This window comes from Sciurus vulgaris, assembly GCF_902686455.1.
Source record: "Sciurus vulgaris genome assembly, chromosome: 4".
Taxonomy (NCBI): Eukaryota; Metazoa; Chordata; class Mammalia; order Rodentia; family Sciuridae; genus Sciurus; species Sciurus vulgaris.
Genome location: NC_136464.1, coordinates 142,923,388 through 142,933,260, shown reverse-complemented (window position 1 = coordinate 142,933,260; position 9,873 = coordinate 142,923,388). Strand labels below are relative to the sequence as shown.

The 9,873-nt window shown below is 44.1% G+C and overlaps 1 pseudogene across 1 annotated transcript; it reads left to right on the top strand.

The window, feature by feature from the left end:
* The first annotated feature begins 6,126 nt into the window (after positions 1-6,126).
* On the top strand, positions 6,127-9,649 carry LOC306659206 (glyceraldehyde-3-phosphate dehydrogenase-like; annotated as a pseudogene). Its single transcript has one exon. The product of its transcript is annotated as a glyceraldehyde-3-phosphate dehydrogenase-like (transcript).
* The last annotated feature ends 224 nt before the right edge of the window (positions 9,650-9,873 follow it).

Below are 9,873 nucleotides of genomic sequence, written 5' to 3'. Positions count from 1 at the left end.
ACAAGACGACAGCTTCCTCTCCCAGACCTCCCCACCCATCTCTTCTGTTTTAAATCTGTCCACCTCTCTCCCATCTTCAACTCTACACCCTTGTCTAAGCCACCATCCTCCCTTGCCTCACTTACGGTCCTTGGAACTCTTCTTGTGTACCTGTCCTCCCTTGATAGCATCCTTCATTTCTGTGACTTTATCAGTATCTGTATTACATGTGTATGGTTGGGATAGTTAGTGTCCCCAGTGTCCCTGCTAAGTTTCTGTATTCATGTTGAGGCAAAGAGGTGGACAGATTCAAAACAGAAGTGACGGCAGGTGGGTGGGGAGGTATCGGAGAAGACGCTATCAAACATGGCACCTGGGTTCAGGAAACTGGGTTCTGGTGATATCAGCTGCAATGGAAGGGAAACGAGTTTAGGAGAATGGGTAGAATTCAATAATGCACACAATGAGTTTGAGATGCCAGGGGTACATCAAAGTGGAAAACCAAGAAGACTGTTGCATAAATGACTAGCATCTTGAACTTAACATGTATAAAGGTGGACTCTTCATTTACCTAATTCTGAAGTGCAGGGGCATCTAGGTTAGAAATGGAAACGTACCCTCTATAAATGATGTGTTAGTCAGCTTTTTGTTACTGCAACCAAAATATCTGACGAGAACACCTTAGAGAAAAAGTTCATTTTGGTTCAGAGTTTTAGAGGTTCAGTCCATGGTCAGCTGACTCTATTACTCTGGGCCCAAGATAAGGCAGAAAACCATAGTAGAAGGGTGTGGAAGACAAGCTGCCCTGCTCATGGTGGCCAGAAAGCAGAGAGCAAGAGGAAGGGTCTCAAATAAGTTAAAGCCTCCCAGGGCACCCACATCCTCCAGCCACACTCCATCTGCCTACAGTCACCACCCAGTTAGTCCATTCAAACTAGGATGGACTGATTAGTTCTCCCAATCATTTTGCCTCTGAACATTACTACATTATTGCAGAAGCTTTGAAGGGACACCTCCTAGCCGAACCACAACAAATGCATTAAAGGTGCTATTTAAGTCACAGAAATGAAGGATACTATCCAAGGAAGGCATGTCCATAGAGAAGAGTTCTGAGAACCAATCCCTCTCCAACGTTTGGAGGTTGGAGCCAGGAAGGAAATAAGGTAGAGAAAGAAAGCCAACATCTGAGGAGGGTCAAAAAGGAAGGAAGAAACCACAAGACAGAAGCAGCGTAGGGCTGGGCACATATGGTTCTCTACAGAAGAGACGCCTCGTTCCTGTTTCCTTACATGTGACAGGAATGGGTCCAGACTTGGAGTGCCAGTGTCAAAGTTCAAGCTAGTGTAGGGAGCCCATATGTCTGTCTCAGTGTAGACTAGAAGGTAGTTGGTACACCTGAAATAGAAGATGTCTCAACACTTTCCCTTTGATTCCTCACAGAAATGAGTGGCAGGGTGAGTCAGCTCAGGTGCAGATGCCCAGGGGCCTCTGGAAGAGGGAATCCACTCCCAGAGAGGATGGGTGGGTGAACTTTATTACTCAAATTCTTATTGTCATTTCCTGTGGGACTTTTCCTTTTTTTTTTTTTTTTAATTTTCTCCCTGCCTTTCTCTTCTCCTTTCACTTTATTTTCAATAAAATTTAAAAAGTAAATGTTTTAAGAGAATTTTGTCTTCATGGTAAGGAGAAAGGAAAAATGAATCCTCACCCTGAAGCCCAGTACTTGCACAGAGAAAAGCAAGTCTATGCAGAACAGTCTCTAGCTTCTTGCCTGACAGCCCAGAAATATGGGTGGAAAAATCACTGGGGAAGTTCTACCAAAACAAAACAAAACAAAAATCCCCTATTATTTCCTAATTATAAAAGCAAACCTTATTATAGAATGGGACTGCTCAAAGTGTAATAAGCATACAAATCACCTGGGACTGTATTAAAATTCAGGTTCTGACTTAGGGGGTCTGCAGTGGGGAACAGTTACTACACTTCCAACAAGCTCCCAGGTGATGCTGAGATTACTGGTCAACAAACCACTCCCTGAATATCAAGCATTTAGTAGACAAAAATAGCTAAGTATCATACATAATAATCTGCTAAATTAGAATCTGAGTTTAGTTTAAAAATGTAGCTAGGATTACAAAAGCCAACTATGAATGAGTCTCCCTGTTTCTAAGTTCTCCCTCCTGACTCCTCCCCAGCATCACCACCAGTGTCTAGAGAAGGGAAAGATCTAGATGAGGATGTGGAGTCACTGGGGAGGTGGCTGTTTGAATGGATGGGTGTAGGGTGGAGAGAAGGTGTCCAGGGAAAGAGAAAGTCAGAGAGAGGTCTGGCCCTGCTGCTGCTTGAGATAACTGGTTCTTTGCTGTCTCACCTGAGGCTTGTCAGATACAGGGTCTGCAGGTTCAAAAGGAACAGTGCAGGGCCAGAGCTGGAGGAGGAAGAAGATGAGGAAAAGAGATGGGACTGACCAGAGCCAGGGTTTGCCTCTCTACCTTCCCCACTAAACCTTAAGTCTGGAGGATGGTCTCCAAGGGATACTCCTCTCCCCAGAGCTCTCAGTACTGTGCCTGGAGGGAGTAAGAGAAAGCTCTGAGCTTGTTTCTGAGGTAGATCTTCGTGCTTGGGACTTTCTACCCTAGGACGCAGCCACCCTCCCTTATCTCCAGGTCCCACTCCCGTGCCAACCCTCACTACCATGGGCATACCACAAAAACAAGAAACCACACAGAAGACTCAAAGGGAAAGACTAAGATGCAAAACACTCCACTGAAATTAAAAAAAAAAAAAAAAAAAATACGTGGGAAAATTGATACAGCTAAGAAAAGAATAAGAGAAAATGTAAGAGCTGAGAAATTCTAATAGAAAGGAAAGAAGGGACAAAGACATTGAAAAGATAAAAGAGCCAGTTGCGGTGGCATATACCTGTAATCCCAGAGACTTGGGAACCTGAGGCAGGAGGATCACAAGTTCAAAACCAGCCTCAACAACTTAGCAAGGCCCTAAGCAACTTGGCGAGACCCTGTCTCTAAATAAAAGGGCTGGGGATGTGGCGCAGTGGTTAAGTACTCCCAGGTTCAATCCCTGGCACCAAATAAAGGAAAAAAAAGAAAAGTTAAGAATCGTGGAAGACAGAAATAAGTGTCTCAACATCCAAGTAACTGGAGTCATAGAAAGAAGGGAAGAATGTGGAGAGGAGATAACATCTGAGGACAGAGTGGAGATGAATTTCTCGGAATTAAAGAGATGGAAGATTTCAACTAGGAGGACCCAGAGAGGCCAAAGGGGAGCCGTGAGGAGAAACTGACACCTATGCGCATTATTGTGAATTCAAGATCAAAGACAAAGAAATTTCTAAAAGCTTTCACTGGGAAAGAGCAAGTCATTGACAAAGACCCTCCCCTTGTCCCCACCAAGTGAATATGTCCCTGTGTCACTGGTAGGGAGAGAGGGGAGGAGGGCAGTGGGAGGGCTGAGGGGGGTCCCAGGACAGCCTGCCTGCCAGGGAGCTGTAAGTAGTCCCCAGGATACAGCAGCGGGAGGGCCGCATCTTTCCACCCACCTCTGCCACTCAGTCCTGTCTAGGTCAGTGCTCCGCCCTCTGAGCGCAGGGGGCGCCCGCGGGGGAACGGCAGGGACAGGGCCGGCTGCTCTACTCCGCTGTCTCTCTTACCAGTCACGTGACGCCCCTAAGGCCCTTTTTCTTCCCAAAGCTTGTTTCCTCATCTGTAACATGCTGTCTTTGCTCAAGAGCCCACTCCCTCCGAACACACGGTAGAGATCATAACGTGCGCTTCTCGGGGCCTACCATCCGCTAGATGCTGGAGCTTCCTGATCTTTAACTTTTAGAGGCGACCCCACTGGCCACGCCCCTTTGTCCTGTTCCCCACTGGCGGAAACTGCGGCAGGATTATCACTTATCTCTGACCAGTGGCTGTAATCTTATCAATTTCAGTCTCTTCAGCTACAAAACGAAGGGACCTGATGATTCTTAAGATTCTTCATGGTCATCATTTTCTTGAGCTTTAGGATCCTTAGGACAGTAGCATAAGTGATGAGAGAAAAGGATGTCCTTCCTTTGGGCTCTTGGGCTGTTGATCTTCCCCTGGCCTTATTTCAGTTGCCTGCCCTAGTGCTAAAGTCCTTCCTTCCTTCCTTCCTTCCCTCCTTCCTTCCTCCCTTCCTTCCTTCCTTCCTTCCTTCCTCCCTTCCTTCCTCCCTTCCTTCCTCCCTTCCTTCCTCCCTCCCTTCCTTCCTTCCTTCCTCCCTTCCTTCCTTCCTTCCTTCCTCCCTCCCTCCCTTCCTCCCTTCCTCCCTTCCTTCCTTCCTCCCTTCCTTCCTTCCTTCCTCCCTCCCTCCCTTCCTCCCTTCCTCCCTTCCTTCCTTCCTTCCTTCCTCCCTCCCTCCCTTCCTCCCTCCCTTCCTTCCTGTTTTGTTTTTCCCCGGTGCTGGGGATTAACCCCAGGGGCACTTTACCACTGAGCTGCATCTCCAGCCCTTTTTATTTTTTGAGACAGGGCCTTGCTAAGTGCCCAGCTGACCTTGAATTTGCGATCCTCCTGCCTCAGTCTGCTGAGTCACTGGGATTATAGATCTGCACCTCCATGCCCAGGTCTAAAGTGTTTCTATATGTCCTCCTCCCTGTGTCTTTCACGTAAACCTCCGTGATTTATGTGGATACTTCCTGCTTATAGCTCTCCTTTTAGAATCCAAGAGACTTATTGGGTATACAGCAGCAGGCTGTTCTTTCCAAACTGTAGGTTGTGATTCATTAGAGGGTTGTGGTTATATTTTTTTAAAAATAGTCTGGAAGCTGGTGTGGTGGCACATGCCTATAATCCCAGTGACTCTGGAGGCTGAAGCAGGAGGATTGCATGTTCAAGGCCAGCCTCAGCAACTTAGAAAAACCCTGTCTCAAAGAAATTTAAAAAAAAAAAAAAAAACTGATGGGGAAGTAGTACCTCAGTGGTATATCACCCCTGGGTTCAATCCCCAATGCTGTAAAAAAGGAAGAAAGAAATAAAATGTAAAAGTAGAGTAGAATAAAAGACAGTGCATCAATTATTATGAGAATAATAAATATTATTTAATGAAACTTTTTTAGCTATTTGTTTATACTTTGTTGTGAAAGGTATTTCTTACTACAAATTAAATACTTGAAAAATATCTAGTGCAGAGGTTAGTAAAGGTTTTTGTAAAAGGCAGATAATAAATAGTTTAGGATTTGAGTCATATGTTTTCAGGTGCAACTAAACAACTTTGCCATTGTAGTCTCAAAATGATACAGTATATAAATGAATGAGCATGGCTGTGTTCTAATAAAACTCTATTTAAAAAGTTGTTAACTTGTTCACCAATATTCATAGCAGCATAATTCACAATAACCAAAAGATGGAAACAACCCAAGTCCATCAGTAGATGAGTGGGTAAATAAAATGGGACATACACAGAGTATGGAATATTATTCACCCTTAAAAAGGAAGGAAACTCTGACAAGATGATACAACATGGATGAACCCTGAGACATAATACTAAGTGAAATAAGTCAGTCACAAAAGGGTAAACACTGTGTGATTCTACTTGTATGAGATTCTAGAAGAGGAAAATCATAGAACCAGAAAGTAGAGCAAAGGTTGCTGGAGGAAGGAGTGAGTAATGAGGAGTATTATTTACCTGATACAGAGTTTGTTGGGGTGAGGAAAGCGTTCTGAAAATGGATAGTGGTGATGGTTATACAATACCACAAATGTAAGTAACACCATGGAGCTACAAGCTTAAAAATAGTTAACATGAGGCAAGGAAGGTAGCCCAGTAGGAAAATGCTCTTGCCTAGCGCGTGTGAGACCCTGGGTTCCACTCTCAGCACCATACGAGAAAAAAAAAAAAAAAATAGTTAACATGGTAAGATTTATGTATATTTAATAAATTTTTAATAGAAGAAAAAGAAAAGGGAAGATGCTAGATTTGGCCTATTCCAGTCCCTGGCTAATCCAAACTAATGGCTGAAACCTCTCTAGGATTACATTACCAAGTACTGTAAATAAAAACCTAGAGTAATGGAGGATACTCCCCCTACACACCTCTCTCTCCCTCTCTCCCTCTCTCCCTCTCTCCCTCTCTCCTTCCCTCCCTCTCTCTTTGGCACTAGGGATTAAACCAGGGGCACTTTACCACACAGCTACACCCCCAGACCTTTTAAATTTTTATTTTGAGACAAGCTCTTGCTAAATTGCTGAGGCTGGCCTTGAATTTGCATATCTCCTGCCTCAGACTCCCCAGTTGCTGGGATTACAGGCATGTGCCATGGCACCCCAGAATAACAAGTCTTAGGAGGAAAAGCTGACATGTCTGAATTTATTTTGTTGAGGTAATTACACCTCAAGAAAAATGACAGCAATCAGGAAGTGTTTACTTGTGGTATCATTTGTCAGAGGAACTATTTATTCTCTGATCTGCTGGCTACAGCAGTTGCTACACCATGAGATTTCAACCATGCTCTCAAAGGAATTCGTAAAAAAAAAAAAAAAATTGGCTACTTCAAAGAATTGTTAATATGTTACAGCATATTATCTAGTGATCTATTGTTGTAATAGTATAATTATTGATCCCTTTGAGCAATCATAGACATCAAGTAAGAAAACTTCACCAAAAGTGTTATGCAAATTTATTCCAGAAACTAGTGCTTTTAGCACATCCTCTGGACAAACTGGAGACAGTGTGTTCCTTTGGATGTGCCTTACCCTGTGACTTAGTTGTTTCATAAGTTAGGAGGCTTCACCAAAGACCAGTTCAAACCTGGGGCAGCTTCTGACTTGTGCACAACCTGTACCACCAAGTTAGCAATGCCCATTCTGTCTCCCCCGTTGCCTTTTCCTGAGTTACATGCAGAATGTGTGTGCACACTTCATCTCCTTGAGAATTAACTTCAGTGGGAAGGCTGAACCCACCAAGAGGATAAAGAGCACCTAACAGCCCTTAGTCCCAGGCACTGGTGAGGCTGAGGCAGGAGGATCTCAAGTTCAAGATTCGCCTGGGAAATTTAGCAAGACCCTGTCTCACAATAAAAAGGATGGGGGGTGTGGCTCAATGGTAGAGCACCCTTGGGTTCAATCCCCAGTAACCAAAATTAAATAAGAGAGAGCACCATGATTGATTTTAAGAACTAAATCTGGAAAGTACCAGAGAGGGAAAGGAAGAGAAAGGGGACTCCTCCACCTGTTCATCAGTCAGAAATATGATATTTATGTAATATGGAGAGCATTTTCCTTCTGCCCTAGCACAGAGCCTGGCTTCAGGTCCAGCTTGTCAGCTTGGCCCTCCATAGGAGCAAACTAATCTTTGTAGTTTGGCTTGGAGTTCTGGCTTTACACTCAGCTAGACCTATGACAACCCAAGAGATGGTCACCTTATTTGCTCTCTATTGTGAAAAAGCCCACCATTCATGTGAAGACATGCTTTGGAAAAATATGCTAGTTGGGGAATTCTTAAGTTAGAATTCATCATGGGCATCAGAGAGTCCATAAACACTTAATATTATATGCAAAATGTTGTGGCTATCCACATTTTCCTAGAGGAGAAGGTCTATGTGTTTGATCAGATTCTCAAAGTGGTATACAATTTTTTTTAAAAAATCAAGGAACTTGAAGGATATTAATTTCAGAATAGTGTCACACTGGGCCAGGCTTGAATTCTTTAATTGATGAATCAGAGGAGAACAAAGGAATGAAGGGGTTTCTGATTAGGAAAACCCATCATTTTTTAAAAATAGATAAGACCAAAATATGACATCTAATGACACCATCTGGCAGATAAAGGCTATTTTAAAAATGTAACAAAGCAATCACTATTATCAAATCAAAACAGTGATCACTTTGTAGAAAAGGAGGAATAGAATTAATTGAAAGACACAAAAGGGTGCCATTTTAATTCTACCATTTGTTTTAGTTTATAATTGATCATTTTAAATGCCTATTTCTATTTTTAAAGTTATTAATTGGAGCTCTCTGCTCCTCCCTGTTCAACAGACAGTGCATCTTAAGAGTCTTACACAGCGTCATCAGCATCCCTAAGACATGATGGTGAAGGTCGGCGTGAACAGATTTGGCTGTATTGGGCACCTGGTCACCAGGGCTGCTTTCAACTCTGGCGAAGTAGATATTGTCACCATCAATGCCCCCTTCATTGACCTCAATTACATGATCTACCTGTGCCAGTATGATTCCACCCATGGTAAGTTCAATGGCAGTCAAGGCTGAGAATGGGAAGCTTGCCATCAATGGAAAGGCCATCTCCATCTTTCAGGAGTGAGATCCCACCAGTATCAAATGGGGTGATGCTGGCGCTGAATATATCGTGGAGTCCACTGGCGTCTTCACTACATGGAGAAGGTTAGGGTTTATTTAAAAAGCGGTGCCAAAAGGATCATCATCCCTGTGCCTTCTGCTGATGTCCCCATGCTTGTGATGGACATGAACCATGAGAAGTGTGACAACTCCCTCAAGATCATCAGCAATGCCTCCTGCACCACCAACTGCTCAGCAAACCGGCCAAGGTCATCCATGACAACTTTGGCTTGTGGAAGGACTCATGACCTCAGTCCATGCCATCTCTGCCCCTCAGAAGACCATGGATAGCCCCTCTGGCAAACTGTGACATGATGACATGGGGCTGCCCAGAATATCCCTGTATCCACTGGTGCTGCCAAGGCTATGGGCAAGGTCATGCTTTCTGTGTGTCCACCCCAACATGTCAGTTGTGGACCTGACCCATCTCTTGGAGAAAGCTCCAAATATGATGACACCAAGAAGGTGGTAAGCAGGCATCGGAGGGCCCCCTCCAGGGCATCCTGGGCTGCATGGAGAACCAGGTCGCCTCCTGCAACCTCCACCTTTGATGCTGGGGCTGGCATTGTCCTCGATGACAACTTTGTCAAGCTCATTTACTGGTATGACAATGAATTTGGCTACAGTAACAGGGTGGCAAACTTTATTGTCCACATGGCCTCCAAGGAGTTGGAGCCCCTGGACCACCTGCCCCAGCAATAATGAAGTGGAAGAGAGAGGCCCTAAGCTGCTGGGCAGTCCCTGCCCCAACTCAGTCCCTCACACACTGAGACTCTCCACCTCCCCTCCTCCCAGTTTCCATCCCAGACCCCCTGAGGGGAGGGGCTTAAGGAACCCTGGTTCGCATACCATCAATGAAGTTCGCTGCACCCCAATAAAGTCATTGATTGGTCACCTTTTATGAAAAGATGCTTTCCTGTATCTTTTACTCAGTTTCCCTGGGGGTGTGGTTCATATAGAATCACAGGACCTATGCTTAATGGAATGGGGTACAGGTGGCAGCTTCTGGGGTGGCACAGACTGTTCTATTGCTTGTCCTGAAGTGGTTACAAAAGTGTGCAATGTAATGAGATTAGTGCGCATGAAGGAGAGAGAGAGGGGAGCCAGGTGAAAAAAAGAAATGTTCCACTACCACAGAACAGCACATGTGATCAATGGCATTAATGGATTTGCCTAAAATTAATAAGTAGGTGTGGGTCTATCTCAAAATAAATAAAAACAGAGAGCATCGTATCCATCCATGCAGGTAAATTTAGGCATAGTCCATTTAATGGCAAATAAATGCAAAAATATCCTCTCAAAGTCCCTTCCAGGAGCAGCAATGGGGTCACCTAGGGTGCCAATGCTGGTTACATGAATTCAGTTTGTGAAAATTTATTGGGCTATACCCTTATAATGTAAGCACTTTCTATAAGGATATTATACTTAATCTCTTGTTTGTTTGCTTCATTTGGTATTATGTTTTAATTTTTAAAATGTATAAAGAAGCAAAAGTTCCTTCTACTGCTCAGATTCTCCTTGCCGGAACCATTCAATTCTTACGTGGGCTGATAGG